This window comes from Suricata suricatta, chromosome 14 (assembly GCF_006229205.1).
Source record: "Suricata suricatta isolate VVHF042 chromosome 14, meerkat_22Aug2017_6uvM2_HiC, whole genome shotgun sequence".
NCBI lineage: Eukaryota > Metazoa > Chordata > Mammalia > Carnivora > Herpestidae > Suricata > Suricata suricatta.
The window spans coordinates 47,239,556-47,259,506 of NC_043713.1; the positions used below are offsets into that span (position 1 = coordinate 47,239,556).

General features: G+C 36.0%; 1 long non-coding RNA gene across 1 annotated transcript in view; it reads left to right on the forward strand.

The window, feature by feature from the left end:
- Nucleotides 1-19,354, forward strand: part of LOC115278253 — a 68,314-nt gene extending 48,960 nt beyond the window's left edge. Inside the window, exons 2-3 of the long non-coding RNA XR_003902780.1 lie at nucleotides 18,787-18,866; nucleotides 19,305-19,354. This is a non-coding gene — a long non-coding RNA (uncharacterized LOC115278253). The remainder of the gene's footprint in view (nucleotides 1-18,786; nucleotides 18,867-19,304) is intronic.
- The last annotated feature ends 597 nt before the right edge of the window (nucleotides 19,355-19,951 follow it).

The following is a 19,951-nucleotide window of genomic DNA, read 5'->3' on the forward strand; positions in this document are numbered from 1 at the left end:
GTTTTGGTTTTTTACTTTGCTTTTCTGTTTGGAGTGTCATTGTAACTACTGTATTGTAAATGACGGAAAATAATTGCATATGTTAAAAAAATATGAAACTTTATAAAGTAAAAAAATAAAATAAAATAAAATTTCAAAAAAAAGGACGAGAGAAAAGAATTATAAAAGGCAGAAAAAGAAGAAAAGTGGTACTGATAGCAGGCGGGGCAAATATAAATAAAACAACAAATAGTTGTTAACCGATAGTTAAACCCAATCAAATTAATAGTCACATTAAATGTAAATGGTCAACGAGAAGCCTACTTTAGATATAAAGACACAAAAAAGATAAAAAATGAAAGAATAGGAAAAGATGTAAATATTAGCACTAACCAAAAACAAGATATAGTGGCTATAATGGTATTAAGTAAAGTAGATCTCAGAGAAGAGAATATTACCAGGGATAAAGAGAGCCATTTCATAAAGATAAAGAGAGCTATTATCAAGGGTAGATAAAAATCCTAAATATTTAAACATTTAACAACACTTGAAAACACATGAAACAAAAGCTCATAGAACTGATAGAACTGACAAGCCCATAATTTTAGCCAGAAACCTCAATGCTCTCTTCATATTGATGGAAAAAGTAGAAAAATATCAATAACAATATAGAAAAATTGAAAATTGAAGCAGAGGGAATATTTTCCAGTTTATTCTATGAGGCCAGAATTATTCAGATACAAAAATCACACAAAGACATAATAAAAAACTGGAGACCAATATCCTTCATTGACATAGATTCAAAAATTCTTAAAGTTTTAGCAAACCAAATCCAACAATACAAAGAGGTTAATAAATAATGATTAAGTATCCCAGGAGTACAATGTTGCTTTCAAATTTGAGATTAATGGATATATACTGTCCATTTTTCTTTTGTACTCAAGATATAGCACACACCAATTCTCCTAGATTACTTTCTCTGGAATAACTGTGTCTGCCTAAAAATCTGACTAAATCTGAAAAAAACTGTTCTTCTTAAGGTGGAATAGAAGTCATTTTTATTTATTTTTTATTATTAAAATTTTTTCTTAAAAAAATCTTTATTTTTAAGAGAGAGAGAGAGACAGAGTTGGAGCAGGGAGGAACAGAGAGAGAGGGAGACATAGATTATGAAGCAGGCTCCAGACTCTGAGCTGTCAGCACAGAGCCCGACATGGGGCTTGAATCCACAGACCATGAGATCATGACCTGAGCTGAAGTCTGACACTTAACCGACTGAAACACCCAGGTGCCCCTAGACATCCTTTTAAAAGACATTCTCAGTTTAGTCAAGCAAATATGGCTTTGTATTTTTTTTTAACAAGGCATAACAGGATTCAAGTGAACTCTTTTTTTTTTTTTTAAACATTTATTTATTTTTGAGAGCCAGAGGACAGAGTGTGAGCAGGGTAGGGGCTGAGAGAGAAGGAGACACAGAATCTGAAGCAGGCTACAGGCTTTGAGCTGTCAGCACAGAGACCGATGGGGGGGATTGAACCCGTGAACCACAAGATTGTGACCTGAGCCGAAGTTGGCCGCTTAACCAACTGAGTCACCCAGGTGCCCCGTCAAGTGAACTCTTTTAAAATTTCTTCTGTTGGGGCACCTGGGTGGCTGGGCTACATTCTTATCTGGAGGCTTGACTGGGGAAGAATCTGTTTTCAAGACACCCAAGTAGTTGGCTGGATTAATTTCTTTGTAACTATAGGACTGAGGGCTCTGGCTTCTTGCAGACTGTCAGTTGGAAGCCACCTTTAACTCCTAGCAGCTGTCTATAGGTCCTCAAGGCTTCTTGTCACACAGGCTTTCCCAACATAGTTGTTTAATGCATAAAGCTAGTAGGGAGAGTCTCTAGAGTAAGTTTGCTAGTAAGACAGAGTGGTACATAGCACAACATAACCACAGGAGTGACAGGACATTCCATTATCTTTGTTATATTCTAGAAATCCACACACAAGGAGAGGGTATTAGACAAAGTGTGAATCCTAGCAGAGAGGATCATGTGGAATCAATCCACAGTCTGCCCGCATATATGTTTAAAGGACTTCAGGCAACAACAGACTCTTTAAAACAAAATTGAAGCAGTAATAAAATGATAATAATTATAAATGAAGTAAATTGAGAGATGTAAGAATTTGGACTGAATGATAAATTGGTTGGGGTCAAGTTTTTTAATGTTTTTTTATTTTCTTATTTTTGAGAGAGAGAGAGAAAGAGAGAGAGAGAGAGAGAGAGAGAGAGAGAGAGAGAGGGAGGGAGATACAGAATCCAAAGCACTGTCCAGGCCCTGAGCTATCAGCACAGAGCCTGACATGGGGCTTGAACTTATGAACTGCAAGATGATGACCTGAACGGAAGTTGGATGCTTAACCAGCTGAGCCACCTAGGCGGCCCTGGATTCAGTTATGTTCAGAGATCATTAAGAAAAACTATAGGTTTGATTAGCAGTGCACTTTAATTTATTTAGTATACAGACTTGTTATGCTCTAATTATTATTATGTTCCCATGTAAATCTCATCTTTCAAATTTGGCTACAAGTTCTCAAAGGTGAATAGATGCCATTTCCTACTGGTATTCACAGTATCTTTTAGCATGTTAATGAGAGCAATAGGAACTCAGTAAATTTCATTTGAATGTTTACAAACCCATAATGAAGTAGGTTGTTACACATTTAAAAACAAAAGTGATAAAAAAAAAAAACCACCAAAAGTGTTTTAGCCTTATGTTAGTCAATAAAACATTATTTGATTAGGTTCATTTCAGTTGGAGTTTAGAAAAATAATGTGATTTGCTTGATTTAGGATTCCCTTTTTATAAAACTTTTTTTTATTGGAAAAATGGAAACAAATTTAAAGTAAACAATAGTGTTAGGGTTTGTGTTTTTAATTTTTTTAAGTTTTAGAAAATTTATTTATAAATTAGCAAAAGTTCACATTATTGCTATAAAAATGCCACTGTCATTCATTTGTATTCTTGCATTTTTTAAAGGAAAGTTGTTACCAGAAATTGCACTTGAGTCATGACTCATTCCGTCTATGCTGAAACCTATTGTGAATAGTCATTCAATTTATTAGAATTTTTTTTATTATGGAAAATTTCAACATGCAAAGGTGGAAGAAAATAGTATAATAAAACTTCATGTACCCATAACTGAGCTTTAGTAATTATCAAAACTATGGACAATCTTGTATCATATTTACCTTCTCCAATTTCTCCCTACCTTGTATCATGTTGAAGCCAATGCTAGGCATTACATAATATCATTTACAAATATTACAGTATGTATCTCTGAAATGTACTTATTGCACTTAAAATGAGGGAGAAATTACTTAATATCAAATATTCAATTGATGTTCAATTTCTTTAATTACTTTTTTTAAAGTTGCTTTATTTGAGTTAGATTTCAAACAAGGTATATACATTGTCCTTAGTTGGTATATCTCTTATATCTATAAGATCCCTTTTTCTTATTTATATGTTATGTTTTGATTTATATCCTTTAATATAATTTCTATCTGGAAGGTGATTAGAGACCTTGGAAAGTTACCTAATGCATTCCTTCACTTTCATGTCAAGCAAGATCACACCTAAACTATCTTGGACAGAAAGGTGCTGTCTGAGAAGGTTTCCATTTTGATGAAATCCACTTTCTTGGGGGTGTCTTCTTCATTGAGATATCAGAGACTACAGAGACGCTTTGCAAAAGGGAGCTATCTACTGAATTAATGTGCACAATAGATTGAACTGTTGGAGAGACCTCTTACTTTCTTCAACTCAGTTAACCAGGATTCACTTTTGCCACTAACCTGAGAAGAGGTTTTCTTTGTTATATGAGAGGTTATTATGAAAGTATAAAGAATGCTTCTCAATGGAAGAATTTGTCCAGGGATGATGTGTCCCATCTGTGGATCTCTGAAATTCATACCTCAGACAGCAATTCAGTTAAACGGTATTTATGTGCTGCTTTATATTATAAAAAATGTAATTGGTGTTTTCCTTAGAATCCTGGCCAAATTCCAACTCTGATAAATACGTTCTACTTCCCAAAATTTCACTTGCAATTTCAAATGGATTCTGTATCCTTAATGGCCTGTCTCAGCCTGTTTTGTGGTGTTGAAGTTCACCTATTAAGCAGCTGCTGCTTTTGGCTGCTTTTTGTACCTTTTGGGATTAGAAGAAGGGATCCTGGGAAATTTGGCAAACAAGTATGTGGGTTCTAGAACTTAAACTTATCCTATGATATGAAAAAATTGGAAACTTCCAGATTGAAAGAGAGGGAGGGAGGGAGAAATACACAGCCATTTTGGAACTGTGGGGCCTTTCATTTGCCCAATAAACTTTTATTAAGAAGTTTGTATGTATGTGGCATTGTTCTAGGTATTATGGGGGATACAAATATGAAGCTGATAATAGTTCTTGCCTTAAAGGCTACTTTATATGGGTAAAAATGTGAGCAAGTTCCATACCTCCTCGATCCTAGATTTTCTCATCCGTAAAATGGAGATAAGAATGCAACACCTCAAAGTGTTTTGTGAAAATTTTATGATGTAAGCACTAATGATATTTTCTGGCACATAGTAAGTACTCAATGAACATTAGTTATTGTGGATTTCTAAATGTGCCACTGGGGTCAACTGTCAGGGAGATGTTAATGCCACTGAAGACAGTACTGGGTTGTTCATATGGATTCAGATATCTTGACTCTCTGTGTTATAAAACCATGAATGGACAGCTCACTCATCCCATAAACACCAAGATTATAGGAGAATTCTACACTGGGGTGCCTACCAGGCTCTGTATCTTTCATTTACTAGTTCTCTGGTAAAGATCAAAAAGGGTGGAGATGGAATTGAGATCTTTCTGTTCTCACCCCATTATCTAACTTAAAATCCTGAGTAGTGGTAGAGACCAAGATATGGATATTCAGACCTTTAAAGCTGTTACAACAGGAGAAAAATAAAAACTTTACTGTTTGACATTGGCACATATTCCAAAGTCCCTCCCTATTTAACAAGCTTTTAGCTTTCCTATGAGACATAAGACACTTAAGGGAAAAAGTATTGCCACAAGGCTAATGATGACAACAGCTGCCAGCACACCTTCCATCAAAAGCAAGTGAAGACTTGAAACAAATCTGAGCTCCGGTTTGTTTTAGAAGCATCACTATGACATGCCTGTGCCGGCAGAGGCTCAGCATGCATTCCTTAACACTAGGACGTTAAGATGTGCTGGATGCCAGGAGCCCAGTGGTAATGAGAGAGCAATTGTGAAGCTTCATTCAGATGGTGCTCTTTGATTGTGGGCATGTTGGCTCTGAAAGTCTGGTGCAGGGAGTCACAAGAAAGATGGGCCAATTCCTTTCCTTCATTAGGGGTTAGGGTCCAGCTAATACATTCATTTGTATTTTTATCCTCCAGATATTTACTGAATTCCCATAATATTCAAAGGCACTATGTTGGTGATTAAGGCAAGTAAAATAGTATATTTAGGATTGGCAGTCAATTATAATCTTCATATTCTATTCTTCATGTAGTTTGGAGAAAACCTGTTGAAATGTTTTAAACTGAATAAAATCAACTAATATATACAATATGATTACAGAGTAATAAAGTTGATTCTTTTATAATGAGAATTTATAATATGTAGAGCACCATCTTGGGTACTGAGGAAATCCTAAAATTAAATGGCTGAACTGTAATAACTGGGTTGGTGTGGAAGCAGATGTTTTCATTAACTTTACAAAGAGGAATCTGTGTATTTTGTTTTTTCTGGAAACAGTCTGCTTATAAACAGATAGTCCCTTTACTAAGTCTTAGCTTCCCATCTATGGATCAGGTAGCCAACTCATTCTAAAAATCTTAAATTAGTAAGTTGTTATCCAAACTTCTTAAGTTATTTGTGGGCTTTCCATGTTCATTCTTGCTGTGATCACTTTCCTACCTTCAATTTAAGTGACTGATGGAAACCCATCCTACCCCTTTTAGCATTAAAAAAATTATCTTTCTGTAAATATCTATTGGAATAAACAGTGTATATTTCATGTATCCATTTTATTTATTAAAAATTTTTTAATGTTTATTTTTGAGAGAGAGAGAGAGAAAGAGAGAGAGAGAGAAAGAGAGAGCATGAGCAAGGGGGGGATGACAGAGAGAGAGAGGGAGATATGGAATCTGAAACAGGCTCCAGGCTCGGTACTGTGCAGAGCCTGACGTGGGGCTCAAACTCACAAACCACAAGATCATGACCTGAACAGAAGTCGGAGGCTTAAGGGACTGAGACACCCAGGCACTCCAAGGTGTCTCCATTTTAAATTATATTTGTCTTTCACATGTGAAATGAGAGGGATAATTAGGAAAAGTTTGTACAGATTCATTTTAGATCTGTGCTATCCATCAAAGTTTTATTGGATAAGGAATGCTTACATGGTCAGAATATGTTTTATTTCTAATTCCTAAAAGTCTATGAACAGAGGGTCTATTTAACTATAATCATCAAGTTAATATGATAAAACAACCATACATTTTGTTTTCTTTATTACCTAAAAATCCAGTTATATTCATTTGGAATCACTCTCCTTTTTCTATTATATATCCTTAAGACAGGTAATTTTCATTCAACTTCTCCTCCCCACTTTTAGACAATTCTACTGTGACTTGAGATATATGAACTTTAATCCTATCAACTCTTTCTGCGTGGTTTGTCTTTATGTGTCTTCCTTAATGTCTAGACTTATGATGCATAGTTTTTTTTTTTATCCTTGACAACTCCCATTTTCCTGACATTAAACTTAGCTCTACAGCATGTATTAACAAAGATATTATTTCTGTTCTCAAAGAGTTAGCATTCTATTTGGGGATACAAGGCATATGCCTTTTAGGAGAAGTAGCTCCTGCCTATATTTCTTTCATGAAATTTTTATTTTATCAAAGACTATGGTAATCTTAAGACTTAATAAATGTAAGTAAATTGAAAAACTACGCACATAAATATAAAAATCTCTTTAAATGATTCAGGATTATGGAGTGATTCAAAATATTAGATAGTGGTACAGATGTCTTTTAAAAATAGTTTTTTATTTGTGTCAGTGAACTTTCAGTTGGCTAGTCTTGGGATGTTGGGACTCTGTCTGCTGTTGTTTGTTGCTTTAAATAGCATCATCAAATGTTCCAGGCATGCTGCGATTCAAATAGCTATCAAGCAGCACAACACTCTTATTTCTTGTCTTAAATACAAATTTTGTTTTTATATAGTTGAATGTTTTATAGTCTTTCAGCCTAGTAAAATAGAAAACAGAAGAGGAAGTAGAAAGCACATGACTAAATATTTTTGGAATTTATAAGGAAGAATGCTTCTGATTTCTGAAAATAAACAGTACCTCTTGTGGGTCAATTGATAACATGTGGTTGAAATAGGTTACTTATAGTGAGGCAAATGGCAAAAACAAACATCAGCTTAATGGAAGAAATACAGCAATTTTAATCTTTTGAAGGTGCAGGCACAATCTTTGCAAATGCTCGTTAAGTTACTTGTTTCTCCTTCTGAATACAGCTGTAAAACCTGGACAGATTGCATTTGAGGACTCTCAAAAGTAAACAGTAGTAGGCATGTGGTGTAAGAAAGGAATTCAAAACACCATTGAATAGGAAGAGATTACCATTTCTTATCCTCTGGTAGAGGTTACTCTAGCTTGAATGTGAGGTAGCCCAAATCAAGAAGCAGGCATTGGCACCGACAGAGTGAGTTCCAGGAGAAAACCTCTAGTTCTGGCTTAAGGAAAAGAAAAGGGATCAGTTAACACTCAAAAGAGGGGGAAATCCTGCTCCTTTTCTTCCTCCTCCTCTTTTGAATCTCTTTTCCATTCTCGTGTGCTCCAGTCCGGAGGCAATCATGCTGTGGTGTCAAGGGCAGCGAGAAGAAGAGTAGCAGCTGGAGCCCTCAGCACCTACAACTAGGGGACAGGGACATTTGTCTCAGATTGTAGGGGTTGTGGTTCCAAAAGGGTGAGGTGAATGTCTGTGCTTTCTTTTCTCTTTCTCTCTCTGTTATCCTGCTGCTTGGCCTCACAGAGGGATCAGTCTCAGGAAATGTGGAGAGAAGTCCAGCTTCCTTACCAGATCATGGAAAAAATACCACGAGGATTATAAAGAAAGTAGGAGCCTGAGCCTAAAACCTTGAAAGTTGTTTGTGAACTCTTGGGCTCATTCTTGAGATCTGCATACATGGATCTTATCCTAAACAGCATACCGAAGACTGAGAACTGAACTAAGGGTAGATCACAGCCCAAGTCTCAGAATGGTTATTGGGTGGCACACACACAGAACAGAACTGAACACCAGGAAAACTCAACTTGCATGAGCATTGATAGATGCTAATATGTCACAGCTGTTGGAATTATCTGACAAAATGTGCTCAAAGAAGTAAAAGCATACATTTCGTTTTTGTTTTTAATGTTTAATTGTGGTAAGAACACATAACATGAGATCTACAGACTTAAGAAAGTTTTAAAATATACAAAAATACATTATTGTTGACTATACTTACAATGTTGTACAGCATATCTCTAGAGCTTATTTATCTTGCTTAACAGATGCATTATGCCTGTTGATTTGATTAGTAACTCCCCAGTTTCCCTGTGCCCAGAGCCTAGAAACTGCCATTCCATTCTTTGAGTTTAAGAATTTGACTATGAATTTCTATGAATTAAAATAAACAGAATCATGAAGTACTTGTCTTTCTGTGACTGACTTGTTTCACTTAGCATAGTGTCCTCAAGGTTTATCCATGTTGTCAAACCTACAGATTCAAAAAATTTAGTTAATACTAATCAGGACAAATCCAAAGAAATATAGGTTTAGATACATCACAATTAAACTACTAAAAAGGACAAAATATTTCAAAAGAAGCAAGATAAAAAAATATGTAATATTCAAATAACTACAGTTTTCTTATCAGAATTTTAAAAAATGTTTATTTTTGAGTGAGCGAAAGAGAGAGAGAGAGAGAGAGAGAGAGAGAGAGAGAGAGACAGAGTATGAGCAGGGGAAGGGTAGAAAGAGGGGGAGACACAGAATCCAAAGTGGGCTCCAGGCTCTGAGCTGTCAGCACAGAGCCTGATGTGGGGCTTGAACTCATGAACTGTGAGAATCATGACCTGAGCTGAAGTCAGGTGTGTAACTGATTGAGCCACCCAAGTGCCCCTTCTTATCAGAAATTGTTCAGGCAAAAGGAAAATGGGGCATTTTTAAAGTGCTGAAAGAAAAGAATTATCTACTAGTATTCTATATCCAGTGAAAATATCCTTCAGGATATGAAGGTTAAATAAAAATAGTCTCAAATGAGGAAAACTAAAAGAATATATCACCAACAGACCTATTTTTAAAGAATTATAAATCAAAATTCTTAACACAGAAAGGAAATAATATCAGAGGGATGTTTGGAGCATTCCCAGAGGTGATGAGGAGCAGCAATATAAATGGCAAATATCTGGGTAAATATTAATAGACAACTTTTCTCCATTTCAGTTATTTAAAATATATTTGATAGTTGAAAGTAAAAGCTGTAATATTGTCTGATAGGGGTTTCAATATATGCAGATGTAATACACAAGACAATTACAGCATGAAGTTAGGAGGGTAAAGGGATTTATATTGTGGAAAAATTTCTACACTGCATTTGAAGTGGCAAAATATTGCTTCTAATTAGGCTGAGAATGACTTTAGTATGTGTACTGTAAACATACAGCAACCAAAACACAAACTATACAAAGAGAAATAAAAAAATAAAAACAAAACCAAAAAGTATTGGATTGATTAAAATAAAATCCTAAAAAGAACTAAAAAAAAAAAAACCAAAAGAAGGAAGGAAAAGAATAACAGAGGAAGGAAAAAACATAGCAAAGAGAGAATAAACTAATAAAATGGTGGGCCTAAATTGAAACATGTCATTAATTTTATTTAACGTAAATGTAGATGTCTAAATGCGCCAATGAAAAGATAATCAGAATGGGTAAAAAGACATCACCCAAGTATCTGCTATCTACAAGAAACTGAATTCAAATACAATGATATAGGAAGGTTAAAAGTGAAAGAATGTTGAAGAGCATATAATATAAACACTAATCAAAATAAAGCTGAAGAAGTTTATAGTAATATCACACAAAGTAGATTTCAGGGGTAAGAAAATTACCAGGGATAAAGTGGGACATTATGTAGTGATAAGCATTAATTCACTAAGAAAACAAAAATCCTAAATATGTTTATACCTAACAACAGACTTTCAAGATACATTTAGGAAAACATAGACATTATTGAAAGAAGTAGATAAATTCTATGCTTTCCTTTCGTAATAAAACAGACAGAAACTCTAATTAAAGTTATACAAGAACTGAATGACTCAATCAACTAACTGACTTTTATAGAATATATTAATCCAATAACCCTAGAGTACATATTCTTTTCTTTTTTATTTCCTTCCTTTCTCCCTCCTTATCTCTTTCTTTCTTTTTCTTTCTCTCTTTCTCTCTTTCTTTCTCTTTTCCTTCCTTCCTTCCTTCCTTCCTTCTTTCATTTCCTTCCTCCCTCCCTTTTTTTTTAATTTTTTTATTTTAATTTTTTATTTTTGATACAGAGAGAGACAGAGCATGAGAGGGGGAGGGGCAGAGAGAGAAGGAGACACAGAACTGGAAGCAGGCTCCAGGCTCTGAACTAGCTGTTAGCACAGAGCCCAACGTGGGGCTCGAACCCACGAACGTGAGATCTGACCTGAGCCGAAGCCGGAGGCTTAACCGACTGAGCCACCCAGGCGCCCCCTCCCTCCCTTTTTTCCTTCCTTTCTTTATCTTTCTTTTCTTTCCTTCCTCCCTTCCTTCCTTTCTTGTTCTTTTCTTCCTTCCTTTCCAAGCTTGTTTGTTTATTTATTTATTTATTTAAGAAAGTACATGAGGAGGAGAGGGGCCGAGAGAGAGAGAGACAGAGAGACAGAGAGACAGAGAGAGAGAGAGAGAGAGAGAATCCCAAGCAGGCTTTGCACTGTCAGTATAGAGCCTGATTTGAGGCTTGAACTCGCCAACCATGAGATCATGACCTCAGTGGAAACCAAGAATTTGATGCTGAATTGATGAGCTACCCAGGCACCCAAATACATATTCTTCTCAAATGAATAAGGAACATTCACCAAAAAGACCATATCCAGGTTCATAAGACAAGACTGAATCAATGTAAAATAACTGAAATCCTACAAAGTCTGTTCTCTGTAGAAATCAATAAAGATCAATAATAGAAAGATGACTGGAAAATCTCTGAATATTAGGAAATTTAATGATACCAAGTAATCCTTGGGTCAAATAAAGTCTTAAGGCAATTAGAAAATATTTCAAGGGGTGTCTGGGTGGCTCAGTCAGTTGAGTGTTGGGCTTTAGCTCAGGTCATGATCTTGTGGTTGTGAGTTCGAGCCTCTGTGCTGACAGCTCAGAGCCTGGAGCCTGCTTCAGATTCTGCATCTCCCTCTCTCTCTGCCCCTCTCCTGCTCATGCTCTGTCTCTCAAAATGAATAAGTGTTAAAAAAATAATAAGGAAATAGTTTGAAAACTGAAAGTGAAAATAAAACATATTTGTAAGATGTAGTTAAAACAGATTAGAGGGAAATTATAGTATTTAGATATTTATATTAGAAAGAAGAAAGGACTCATATCAATAATCTAAGCTTCCACCTTAAGAAACCGGAAGACCAAATAAACTAGCAAAATAAACCCTAAGTTAGCATAAGGAAGGAATTAATAAAAATTAGAAAAGAAATCAATGAAATAAAAAGCAGAAAAGAGAGAAAACCAATGAAACTAAAGACTTTTTTTAAGATCAGTAAAATGAATACAACTATAATCAGAAGGACAAAGACATGTTACTAATGTTGGGAATGAGAAAAGGGGTATTCTTAAAGAACCCTGCATACATTAAAAGGATAATAATAGAGAGTTATGAACAACTCTACTCATGTAAACTTGTCAGCTTAGATGAAATAAACCCATACCTCAAAAACTGCAAACTACTGAAACATGTCAAGTTGATTCGTGGGTGTTCAGAATGTTTTGATATTTATCTATCTGTGTTTGAAGGAGGAGGCAAGCTTAGGGTTGCCCCACTCCTCTGCCATCTTACCTCCAATTACTGAAATATATCAAGTTGAAATAGATAACCTGAATAATTCTTTGTCCCCCAGGGGTGACTCTCATTCGTTCAGGCTTGCACTGGGCCATTGAAAACATGTTCCTTTGACTCATTGTTGGTGAGGATGCAGTAATTCACTCTTTTCATTTGACCACCTCAGTCCTTCCATCTTAAATAGTTGTCTAATAGGTAGAATGAGAATTCCACCAACCAATTATTTGATATCTAGAACTTGAGAATAAAATTTTATTTTTGTCATGTGTATGATGTATTTTTTTTAGATTATCTGTAGCAAATGTTAACTCCCAAGCTTTCTATACTCTATAGCTTGCTTGTGACCTGTCTCTTACAGTTGTGTTGCAAATAAGGAAAATAAATCCTAATATTAAGCAAAAATATAGGAAGATGGCATTGCTGCAGAGAGTTACTTCAAGGATTTCAAATAAGCTCTAATTTTTTTTCCTATTGTAAGATTATCCTTTTAGTTTCCTTTCTACATAGCAAATTAAGAATTAACATGTTGAGTTAATGTGCTACTCAAGCAGGAGGACTTAAGTATGATATTAGTATTTGGGGGTCTCTACTTTATCATGAAAACCCTTCCATGAGCTTTTTGTCTCACCAACATAAATGATTTTATGGCAATCAATGTACAGGTAATTGTCTCTGTGCTGTACCATGAAAACTGGCCAATTTGTTGGGGGGAAAAAGTCAGTTATAAGAGTTGTTTGGGCATTACGCAGTTTTGAATTGATCAGTTTGTGAATACATGGAGCTCAGGATTGACTGGTGCGCATGAATGATTTTAAGTTGCTGGATGCTAGTCAGTGGTTGTTTAGAGTGTTTTACTCTGTTCAATTTAGTGTTTCCTCATCTCTTTTCAATACTGGTAAAATGGCTTTTTAGCGGATCCTGATGACTCCAACTTACTCAAACTATCATCCACACTGTCATTTGATAATCTTTTGAAAAATTTCTAATTTGATTATACTACTCTCCTGCTCAAAGGCCCATCAGTGGTTTTATGTTACATGTAAAAATAGTTCATATTCTTTAGCTGGCCTTTAAGACTTAAAAAAGCTAGCTCCAATCTACCTTACCAATCTTATTTCCTTTAACATGTTTGTATCACACTGTATACTCTTTAGATGTTCCTACCTTTCTCTGAATATAGGCTATTTTCTCAAGTCTTCATGTTTTGTACATCCTCTCCAGTTAGTCTCTAGTATCCATTGCCTACCCCACGCTCCCCATGCCCACCACATGGTGAACTCCTTCTGTCTTCAAATTTTAATTTAGATCTCACCTCCTTTGTGAATTAAGTGCCCTAATGCCCCTCTCCTGCCATGTTATATCATTATAGTACGTTGCACATGCTTGTCACAAGGTAGTGCAAGTATTTATCTGTTTTGTCCAATAGAAGTGAGCTCCTTGAAGGGAGAGACTGTTTGTTTCTGTCTCTCAAATCTTAGCCCAGTGCCTGACATGATAATCACCCAGGAAGTGTTTGTGGAATGAATGATTGATTGCCTAAAAGAGTTATTGTACTTTTAGGGATTTATTGCTTATTCATAAGAGTGAGCACCTACTCTAGAGAATCTGGCACATTTATGACTCCATAAATTACCTTTTATACTGAAGTGAGTGCCCGAAAGAAGTTGTGAAACTCTTGTGGTGTAGCTTGTTCCTTCTCATTCAGACTCAGTCCAGAGCTCTAGAGGGCATTGGGAGAGAATCAAATCATGAGTGTAATTATTAAGCATTCTTCTTAGAATCTGTAAGTATGACTAAGCATTTGACATACACAAAGTTAATATTGTAGAATTTTAGAGTGTTTTATATTCGATTCCCAAATATTTTAGAATTTTCTCTTCATAATAGCCTAATCGACTCTAGCATTTGCATATCAGAAAAATACCTACTTAATAGAACCTTGCCCAAAGTAGGTATTCCATAAATACTTGTTTAGCGAATTATTTTTTTTCCTTCTGTAGCAATAGCAAACGGCACCAATGCTTATGTTCCCCTGTTGTATCTGTATATGAACTTAACCCTGCAACTCTTAGAATCATAGAATATTAGACCTGAGCTCTTTGAGCTCATCTTATTAAATGGCCTCAAGTTATAGATAAAAACATTGAAGTCTGGAAAGCTGAGACCTTGCTTGAGTTGAACCTATGTGAAATTGCTGTTTTAATAGGTCAAAATGGTCCAAGATTGGCTATTTAATTTGTTGCAACCTAAAAAAGGTCAAAGTGTACATTTTGTATCAGGATACTGAATTCTCTTTGAGCATGATAAAAAAAATTAATATCTAGAGTGAAAATGAAACATCAAGTGGGTTAACCTTTAAGTTGTAGGAGAGAAACCATATATGCTCCTATGGCTTTAGCAGTTAGTTACACATGATCAGGGACACATTTGGATCATAGAATATAAGGTAATGCTTTGCTCTGATGGCAGGTTGGGAACCTTGTAAAGAAGTAGTTGACAGATTTTTAACTTAAGCTCCTGAGCTATAAAAATTTTCTTGCTGAGTTTTTTGAAAATCACATTTAAAAACCTTTGGCTCAGTTTAACTGGGTTGGCTGTATTTCAGAGGGCCAGAATTTCTCAAAGGATTCCTATTCCCTGAACATTCTAGATCCTCCCTAAAATAAAGCAATGTAACTGAAAGTGAGGATTATTTTGTTTACTCTGTCCTGCCTTAATGGGAAGCTATGCTTGCCATGGGACTACATTTCATTTTTGGAATGAACTTTCGACAGGAAGCATTCTGCTCATGCATGCATGACAGGAGAGGAATGTACCTGAGATAATGATATTTTTACCTAAGAGTTTTGGCACAGAAGTTTCTTTGGGAAATCTCTTTATAGTGTTTTTCCTCTTGACACGTGGTCTACTTGGCACTTTTCTTCATAAACACATACAGTTCAACCCAAACCATCCTGTGGAACTTTCTCTCCTTGTTTTCTTTTGTTTCTATAGCCTTTCCAACAGATGAAATTTAACGTTAGTTAGGCTTGGGGCCAGAGATGTCATCAACTTCTTAGAGTATCCAGAGGTTTCTAATCTTAGAATTTGGGCCCTTTTAAGACCCAAAGGTGAAAAGTGAACACAGATGCAATTTCCTAGACAATCAGAGTAAATGTGTTTTTGTTTGTTTTGCTTTTGAATTAGATAATTATTTTGGCTCTTCCCTTTACCTCAGATGTTCAGGTAATTATTTCTGCCTTTTGTTCTTCTTTATGTCTACTGAAAATAATCAACAGTGAGAAATGATTTAAAAATATTAGTCACATGTTTCTGATTTTCTTTTTTTATGTTTATTTTTGAGAGAGAAAGAGAGAGAGAGAGAGAGAGACAGACAGACAGACAGACAGAGCACGAGAAGGGGAGGGGCAGAGAGAGAAGGAGACACAGAATCTGAAGCAGGCTCCAGGCTCTGAGCTGTCAGCACAGAGCCCCATGTGGGGCTCAAACACACAGATCACGAGATCATGACCTTAGTCGAAGTTGGACATTTAATCGACTGAGCCACCCAGGCGCCTTTCTGATTTTGTTAATGAACATATTCAGATTTCCTGGACAGCCTATCTGATTAATTTTATAGTCATTTAAAATAAATGTTTTATGGCTGTCTACAAATGTAGCAAATGTTTATGCACACAATCCATAAATTCCATGAGGGCTGGAATTGTCTGTTTTGTTCACTCCTGGATCCTCAGCTAGTACTGTGCCTGGCACGTTGTAGGGGCTCAACAAATATTTGTTGAACAATTAAATGGAAATAGAAATATTAATCTTGAGCTTTGAAAGAGGTAGTTCCTTAAAATTACAAAAACTAACCCAATGAAATATTCAAATATTGAGGATAGAGAAGACATAAAAATTGCTATTCTGACTAAAAGAATCTAGACAGTAAAGTGTCTGTGGGAGATTTTAACGCCAATTCCTATCCTTCAAATCTAGGTGTCCTTGAGCCTTAGAATCTGAAGGAAATGTTAGAGGTCATCAGATCTAATTACTTATTTGACAACGGTCATGCAACCTTCAGTTGAACACCATCTGTAATAGTGTGACTTGGTACTCACTATTAGGTTAGGAAGTTATGCATTTCTTTTTTAATGGGAAAATTCTGATGCTACAAAGTTTTGTGCTATGGAGCCAGAATTGATCTGATGATAATTTCTATACATTGGCACTAGTTCTGCTTTCTGGGACCACATGTGAAACATCTGACAGCAGATCCACCAGGTCTGAATTAAGGGTATATCCTTTATGTCAGCACTAATTTAGACTTATTTTGAGGCAAGGCCCAAAACAGATAATATGCCTCCCCAATCCTCGGCACCTGGTACACTGGAATTAGCACACTTAGAACCACTTAGTGTTCTTATCTTGTACATTGTGGGAAGGTAAATTGTTAACACTTTGTAGGAGAGCAGGTTGGCTCTACATATGAAACTGTACCATTTCATCCAGAAATTTCATTTTTAGGAACTTACCTTAATGAAATATTTTCAAAGTTGTACCAAAATAGATGAACAAAGATGCCTATAGATAGTCCAGTGTGCTCAGTATAAAAATTTTAAAACAATTTAAATGTTCATCAATAGGAGAGAAATAAATTAGATACATTGATTCAGTGGAAAAGAATTAGGAAAAAGAATGAGATAGAGCTACATATATCTGAAAGTGAAAGATGTTCATTATGTATTATTAAATGAAAAAGCAAATATCATAAAAGCATATATGACATGCTTTCATTTTATAAAATAATAGTTATAATAATAATACATCTATGTAAGAATATCAGTCAAAAATTTGAAAAATTAGGGGGTGCTTGTGTGGCTCAGTCAGTTAAGTGTCTGACTTAGACTCACATCATATTCTTGTGGTTCACAGATTTCAAGCCCTGTGTTGGCTCTGTGCTGACAGCTTAGAGCCTGGAGCCTGCTCCAGATTCTGCATCTCCCTTTCTTCCTGCCCCTCCCCTTCTCATGCTCTGTCTCTCTCTCAAAAATAAATAAACATTAAAACATTTTTTAATTTTGAAAAATTATGTAGAAACTGGTAACACTAAAGAATAATCTCTAAAGAATAGCATTATAATGGACTCTTATGGTTTTTTTTGGTAGTTGTTGTTCTTAATTTTAGAGAAAGAGAGCTCGAGGGACAGAGGAAGAAAGAGAGAGAATCCCAAGCAGGCTGCATGCTCAGGGCAGAGTCTGATATGGGGCTTGATCTCACAACCCTGGGATCATGACCTGAGCCGAAATCAAGAGTCAGATGCTCAGTAAAACTGAGCTACCAGGAGCCTTGAGTCTTAAATTTTTCCTTGATATATTTCAGTAGTCTTTAAACACTTGCATGAACAGGATTACCACTGTAATAAAGAAAAAAAAAGCAGACATTTAAAAAATGTCACTTGGAAGAACTATAGATTATTGGGACTAGAAGAGGCTTTAGATTGAGTAAGAAAGGTCTCTAGAATTAATCTAACCTAACACCCTGATTTTACAGATAAAGAGAACCGAATCCTACAAATGTGGGATAAGTTGCCCACATCTCCCAAAGCAGTTAGTAGCAAATCTGTTTTTTTTTTTAAGTTTATTCGTTTATTTTGAGAGAAGCAGAGACACCACAATTGGGGAGGGGCAGAAAGAGAGGGAGACAGAGAATCTCAAACAGGCTCTGCACTGTTAGTGTAGAGCCCAACCCAGGGCTTGAACCCACGAACCCCTTAGTCAATGACATAATTTGAGTTGAAACCAAGAGCCAGATGCTTAACTAACTGAGCCACCCAGGTGCCCTGCAAACCCATTTTTAGAACATGGGTCTAGCACTCTTTTAATTATACCACAATTTTTTTTTAAAAAGCAGTACAGATTTTGAGAAAAATAAAATATGAGAGAATTTACTTTTAATTATTTCTGTATTTCTTGTTTTCAAAAAGTAGCTTCTCCTTAGACTAACTCATATGAGCAACAACTTCACAATTTGTGATATGTTTTTTATTTATAAAGACCTGCATATTATTTAAGAGATGATCAAAACCAATGTTCTCATTCTCAGAAGAGAAAACTAAAGCCTAGTGATTCATGAAAGATTCTACAGTGCGTTAGCAATACAGCTGGAACTTGAACTGTGGTCTCAGGATTCTTAGTCAATGACTCCTTCATTATGCCATACTGTTCCTGCAAGTTGATGTGCATTTATTAAATATCTACCACAGTGCTGGGTACTGCTGCCAAAGATATACTAGTCACCCTTGAAAAATAAAATAAAATGTGCCAATAAAATGTTCATTCAAGAGACTTTAGCATACATAAGATCAATTAAGTTGAGAAAACCTAGTGAACTAAACCTGAAGGTTTGATTAAATTCTTTGTCCTGATATTAAAAGTGGTACATATGAGAACTTCTTTCCCTTTTCCTAATTAAGTAGTTCAAGCCATTTTTTTTACAAATATATAGAGCATCATAACCATCTTAAAGGGAGGGATTATTTATATCCATTAGGAAATGAAACTACAGGGGCATTAAATGGTTTGTTCAGTAGTTACAAAGAATAAGAATAACTCTAGGATCTCTGTGTTCCAGGTGAATCCCAGAAAAACCACACCTTTCATGGATCCAAATCAGCTTTGAACCACTCCTAGAATCCTGGACATATCTGGAAAGTGAGTAGATGCTTGCACTTTATTTTAGGTTAAGTCAACCACCAACCTGGCAGAACTTGACTCGTCTGAGCAGGGTCCACCAAACTACAGCTTCTAATCTAGGTTTACTCCACTAGAACTGGCAAACCATTTATTATTCTTTGGGTGAGGTTGCATGAATCAACAGTCAAGCCAATAGCAGATGAATGGAAACCACAAAATTAAAGGTGTTTTTGGCACCAAAACCCAAACTAAAAGTGCTGATCTAGAAATGACAATCTCTAAACATTTTCAGACAAGTTAGGAACACAAGTAAGACCAGCTTTGGGCAGATTGCATTTGTGGGACCGGCCCCGAAGGCACAGTGCATGTTTACCTGGGCACTGAGGCTGCATCTGCCCCTTTATGCTCTGGTTATGTTTTATGCAAATTTTAAGATGCAAAACATTTTTGTTCCAGGTTTATTTTCGTTTTCATCTTCAGACTCTGCTTTGCTTAACAGGTTACCTACACTGCAATAAAAATAAAGAAATAAGTAAGTGTCTGTGCCCTTGTAAAATTTTAAAACATTCTGATTGATAGTGGAAATGCAAATCTTTTTTCCTGTAGTCCTTCAGGCCTTCAAGGTGCATTAGTTCAGCAGGAGAAGATGGAGAAAGGTCTTCAGATTGTGTAGAAGAGAGGAAGGATAGAGGATTGTGTAGGAAGTGTCTCAGACTGCAGTGTAGTGCCAAGAAACATTTGGCCAGATTGATGGGGAATCCTGAAATCACAGTCACCAAAGAGTCCTGTGTATTGCCAGGATGGGCCTGCCTTAGTGCCTCTGCTGTGCCATGATTGGCTGGGAGCAGTCCATTGGAAGTGTGGCCTCAGGGCCAATGCAGTGGAGGATCCAGAGGGACAGGATCTGAGGCTGTCAGTCAGTTATGCTCTCACACGGAAAGGTCTGAGAGGAGCATTTTCATGACTGACACATGGCAACACAGTTGCTAATGATTTCTTATTCTTCAATGGTTAAACATATTTGTGTTTTACAGTTGAAAACAACTGAGTGGCTAAGGCAGTACTTCTGAGATATTTTAACATCATTTACATGATCACTCTTC